This window comes from Styela clava, chromosome 10, assembly GCF_964204865.1.
Source record: "Styela clava chromosome 10, kaStyClav1.hap1.2, whole genome shotgun sequence".
Taxonomy (NCBI): Eukaryota; Metazoa; Chordata; class Ascidiacea; order Stolidobranchia; family Styelidae; genus Styela; species Styela clava.
Window position 1 is genome coordinate 17,705,639 of NC_135259.1, and position 6,612 is coordinate 17,712,250.

Sequence of the window (6,612 nt, forward strand, 5' to 3'; positions counted from 1 at the left end):
TTCCATTAAAAAATCCTTCACTGTTGCCAATATTATCCTCTCAATAGACACATAGTAGGAATATTAGAATGTCAGAGAACCGCCTGTAAAAAGGAAAGTGTACTTAGCTCAAACTCAAAGCCTACATATTTAAAGAGACTTACAACGCAGTGGTATTGGCAAACATCAAGATAAGATAGTGGATCGTTTTGCTTAATGAAAAGGAAAACCACAGTGTGAACAGCAAAAAATGAGTCTCGAGTGTATAACATGAGAAATCATAATTCTACTTGCGGACGAGCACGAGCACGTGAGAGGTAAATTTAAAACAGGTCTTATTCATCATTGCTCAAATTTGGCCGAAGCTAACACAATTGGCAAGTTCATTAATGGTAATATTAGAGATTTAGGAAACATAATATCGAAGTTATATGCTTTGTGAGTGTCTCACTTGATTTTTTGTTTACTACTGTACATATGGTAAAAGCACTTCTCTCTGTAATCCACTACGTAGACATGCATTATTGGTAACACCTACCTGCAGACATTGATCGATTTTTCGTCGATGTTATTGAGCAACTCATTCTGCTCTGCCTTGTAGGTGAAATGTTCATCTAAAAATCCACTCTAAAATAGGAAGGGCCACCCTGTCTGAAGGTCTGCAATCGGCAAATTGTTACAGTATTGATATCAAGTCTGTGTTCCGTGTGATGCTTTCATCATAGAGTATCTCCCGCAATAACATCATCTTTTACTGATTTCTTATAAGTCTACTCTAATTGTAACATGCTCTAATAATCAAATTGACATGCTTGACAATCATTCTAGAAGTTTGAAAAGATTTCTGACAAGTTGTTGATAAACAATTTAAGGCCTATAAGTCATCTTAACTTTCTGACAATATATAGGCCTAGCTATCACATAGTTCGGTAATATACCGGTATCGCCTACCAATCAGTATAACTCAAATCTACTACATTGATCAACTTCCTCAATGAAACAGAAGAACTCGCCTTCCTGGTCAATGGCGGATCGCGGTTCGTGACAGTCAGTCGCTTTATCGCTTGCCGCATACGTTTTGGCGGGGGAAAATAGGCGTCTGTGATTGGTTTGTTTAAAAACGAGAGAATACAGTAGCCAATAGAAAAGCAAAAGAGATGACGTACAGTGAAATTCCATCGTTCTTCCAGGAATTTCCAGTATATTTTACGGCGTCACAAAAACAGGGAAGTGAAATGTATATTTAACTGCAATTTCCTTGTTAAAGCTACGAAAATTTTTAACAGTGTATAGCTGATGGCATACCCCCACCAAAACAAAAATCCACGAAATAATTTTCTTGTGAAAGACTTTGCGTGGGCGGGGAAGTGAGCAGGGTTGCGTATTTCGAACAGAATGAAATGAGTAAATTATTGGACGAGGTGAATTCCCAAATGTTTTTTTTTATTGAAGCCATATTTTTTAAACGCGATTCGACATATGACTATTTTCTGAGTTGTTTTTTTATTGTGTGTGAACGCTCAGTATTCTGTCTGAGTGATGTATTCTATGTTATCAGTAGTTCATGAGTTGGCAGGACCTATTACAACAAAAAGTCGCATAAAATTACATATCTCTCATTGACTCCCAAGTATTCGAGATTCGATTCGAACAAAAAAATTGATTAAATTCTGAAATCATCAGGTATTCAAAAATGCCCAGCCATTTAAAGTTGATATGGGCTAGTATAGATATAAGTACAATAACTTTGCCTGGGCGGCGCAGTGAGGAGCGTACCCATCGTATGTTTTGTTAGACTCAAACTCATAAAACTATTTAAAGATACAGATATAAATGAAACCATTATTTGAATGCTCAACAGTATTGATTGCCCATCCTACCATCCTACCGTAGTTCCATAACTGTTCACTACATTTTGAGACTCAAATATTATATTACAATAACTGACTTCAAATCATTTAAATCATTTCAAAAAATTCTTTTTTATTAATTCTACCATTGAATGCAAGAATATTTTAATACGCCTTTCGAAAAGCTATTAAAATTTGCAGCTTCATAATTTAATAATTGTCTAGTACTCAAAATAGCCATCTACTCGACTTGGTTGTTACAAATGGCAAGAGACTTGGCTCGCCAATTCCTAAAGCTTAAAGCCAATGGAGATTCATTACGGCCACTGTCCACTATCTGCTTTCTCGTGATGTTATTCCATAATAGTTTATTCGCCTGTATAGCCAGGCTATCCAAACGCTCTGGAGATTTTATGTACACAGCAGTATGTTCTGACAATGAATATGTCATTTGTCATTTAGGATTTAGTGTACATGAGACCTGTAAGTTATAAAATGAGTAGTGCTTATTATTTATTCTGTAAATAAAAATGTTCCTCGCGCAACCATTTGCTATCTAAAATACCTGGCGAGGACTGCCGATATTGTTTTATGTAAGAGTATTCTTATAAATTATGTGTCGTAAATTAACCACAAATCAGTAAACTGATTCAAGTTTTATGATCGTGCTTGGTTTGCACTGAGTGGAAGGCCCTCGTGGAATGAAATTTATTATTTGTGGCGGAAAGGTATATTTACGAATGTGTAATATATCAATTCGTACGGTCGGGGTTTAATTCGGAATGTGTGGATCTGTTGATTAAAAAATCAATATATTTCAAAGTTTCAAGTTGTTGCCAAATATACTTCGTGACCAGCCTACTATCTGACTGCAACGTTATATTATATGCATTTGTAAAAAAGGTAAAACGATAGATTGAATTTGACAGAAATGGCCGAATTTATTCTGACGTCACATTGCATTTCGTGGAAACCAATCGAGCAACACAGTGAATGTTACACGTGATTATAAGTACAAAAATGACATCATCTTATGATGTCACAAATTTTTAATTGACAACCACCCCTGTTCTTGTCTAAATATTGTGTTAACCTCTTGAACCCTGCTGGCCGGTTTACCGGCCAGCCCGAGTTTGCTCTCTCACCCTGCTTGTCGGTTTACCGGCCAGTTTATCGCGTGAAAATAAATCAACTTTATTCCCTCATACCTCAAGAACCACAATAGATATTTAAGTAAGTCTTATACTGAATGAAAGCTGGTCATTAGAACTATCTACACCTCAAATATTGCTGCTATATTTTCCAATTATCTGAGGATAATTGGCAAAAAATAGTGTGTAAAATTATTTGATGAAAACAAAAAGTAATATCAAAAATTGACTATTTCCTGCCTGAAAAACCTAATATACAATCGACAATATTTCTAGAGAATTTGAATAGCTTTTTAAAGACGTATCCAAAACGATTTTACGATGAGCCATTCAAATTTCATGGCCAAATATGTTTGAATTTCTGTAGATTCAACAGCGACGCTGCGTCAAAATGACGTTCTCATTGAAGCGAGGCTACGTCTCGTCACGCACAACTTTACGTATATTACGGAAATGCAACAAAGCGTGACGATATCCGCAATAACGTTACGTCGAAATGTTATTTTTATAAATGTCCGCAGAAAGTAATCAATTAACCCGATTCTACGCATTCAAAATTCGCACTACGCTTTGACTGCCCGCTCAAGCCCCATTAAGTTGTGGTTACATATACGCAATATGAACAAGATTTTGATTTTATTAGCAATAACGGAACAATAAAGACCATGAAAAATGTATGTGCATAAAAGACTGCTTGCTAAAAATTTTAAATTGAATATTCCCCTTTGTTGTGCTCGGAACAATGAAGAACATGAAAATATTATGCAGATAAAACACACCTAAATTCAATATTGCACTTTGTTGTGCCAGTCATACCAATGGTTGTTGGTTTCGTTACCTATGCGTAGGTACTCTTTACAGTATTTGCATTTATATACTGTCTTGCATCGTTTCGGCAAGCCTTTGTCTTTAGCAGCTGGATTGGCTTTTTTGACCATATAATATTGTAATTGTAAATTTCGCTGCATACGACGCATCTATTATTAGAACTGGCGTTTTGTGGGTGATATATGTCGTGTCGTACGTTTAGTTGCAGTCTTTTTATATCTGTTAAATCTTCTTGTGGTTGCACAATCTTGCATTTTTTCGTCAACATCTTGCCTTTTCCAGCGAGATCTTCAAATAGTTGTTCCAGCCATTTATAATGCCTCCTGCACTTTTGTAAGCGTGTCAACTGGTCGTTTTTATCAGTATACCTCCCATGAATGAATTATAGGCTTTCACTGCTGCCTGGCATGTTATTTCGTGTGTTTCGTTGGTGCTTCAATCCATACAGGGTTAAAATCATATCGAAACTCGGCGACCGATGTCCCGCTGAGAACGTCGTCGTAAAAGTTATCTTACGCATTTTGCCACGCAACACGTTTCGAACGTACGTATCAACATCTTCATGACGTTAGTCACGTGATCGGCTTTTGCGTAGCTGCGTAATCAGTGCGTCATGGCCGCTTATCGAAGTTGTTCACCCGGCACACTGATACACAATTGGATATTTAAATATAAAATTGGTTATACAGCAGCCACAATAATAATTCGAATATCAACAAAAAGCTCATAAAGAACTCTTTATGAACATCAATTATTGGCATTATATTTTGTACCAAAATAACAAAATTTGGAGCCATACCTCACCCACATGCAGAAAAAACACTGTTAGATTAGAGTCAATTTTATTAATTTTGACAAAATATATTTCGAAATGGGAAATACATTCTGAATGCACGATAAAATTTCCATTCGATTGAAATGCCACACAACCTGCTACCTATAATTGGTAAGAAGTTATAGGCGTGCCAAATAGCCAGTATTTAGACCTATTTTATTGTTCTATCAATACGGCGCCGCGAACCTTCAGGGTGAGCGAGTAACTTCGCTCAGAGCCGTCAGAGAATGGTCTGATTTTTATGGCTTGGATATGGTTTGATTTATATCGCGCCTTCAACAATCAAACATGGTTGGACCCACATTGTGTTCAAATATCTATTAGTGTTGATTATCATTCGGCCTTTAAATTAAAACGCACTTTATGCAACCATTTGGTATTTTAATCTTGAGTGTGTTTTCATAAATTATTATGGATCATAAAGTGACCACCGATCGTTTAATCGTATGTTTTTTAATCGCGCTTAGTTTGCTCTGAGGAAAATATTCGTGTAAATTCAGCGCGTAATTAAATTTTATGATTTGTGACACACAATATATCAATCGTTTCCTTTCTGGTTCAAAAAAGTGGATCTGAATAAAAATCATTTTAATTTTTCTGGAAGATGTTGTTATGACTGTGACGTATGACTGTGTGATGGCCAAGCAATAAATGTTTGTCAAAAATAAATTTATTCATGGATAATATATATTCATACATATACGTATAACAAATTCCCTATCTCGGAAAATGTTTTGTATTGTGTTTATGTTTCATTCTGACTGAAAAGACATATATACATTCGGTGAACCTTTTACGTAGTATTCTGCAATTTTGAATATCTATCTATATCTTCAAGGCCATCAGGCGCAACTTTTCAAAATTCATTTAACAGGAAGGCATTAACAATATTTCTCATGTAGCGACTTTTCTTAGGGTTTTCCCACCCTTTAATAAAAAAAATGCAGTATCCTTTTAAAAATAAATATACTGTGAAGACGTTAGTTTAAAATCGTGTAACTGCCCTACTTTAATGAAACCTCACATTTAATATTATTGGAGAATATCATATTGCCATTCCCTTTTTTATTGGTGTCCCTCATTTGTGGAAAAAAAAAATGAGAAATGAAGTCAGATCATAATTTATGTCTTTCTTAAATGAACTTGTTTGTCATCTAGGATTTAGTGTATTTGAGTCAAAGGATTCAAAAATACATCTAAATTGGTCGCCATGGCGATCTGAAAATCATGTAGTTGTTGCCCAACTGACCGTTTAAAATCGCGTCACCGTCGGCCTAAAGTGGACTAACTAAGTAAGGGTAGTAGTGGCTGTTTCGTCTCCGTCTTTACCTGGTTTTACTTTGAAATGCTGAAAGTTTCTCGCGCATTCGCAACTCGCCACGGCGAAACCATTGGGAACCCTTACATTGCACCGTTTTTCTTTATCAATTGAACCCTTTCATTTTTCGGTGTTCCGCGAGGTGATATAAAAAGTGTAAGTGGTAAACTGAAAAAGGGAAACTCAGTAATATAAGATATAGTCACGTAGGGAAAAACAAAATATTTATCATCTATTACCTGAACGAAATATGCGATGCGGTAACTTACCAGAACCATACCTGTACGCCTGATATTCGATCGCGGGAACGCCTGAAATGATTTAAAAACAGTGTTCTATAATTTTGACGTCACAATCACTAACGCTTAGACTTATCTTGATACATTTTGGCGAAACATCACTGTCCATCGGCTAAATGCTTGATTGAAACATCAGCGCAACAGTTATTACAATATAAAATTTTATAATTTTGCACATCCCTAAACGTGTCGTTAGAAGTGAATTTTCAGTAAACAGAAAGGTTGGTGATGAGCACAGACAATTTCAAAAAACTGGGAAATGCAATATTTTTTTTTGAGCATATGAGCATCCCGATATGTTTTATCTGCACAGTTAAAGTTGCAGTGCACAAAAAATACAATTTAAACAAGT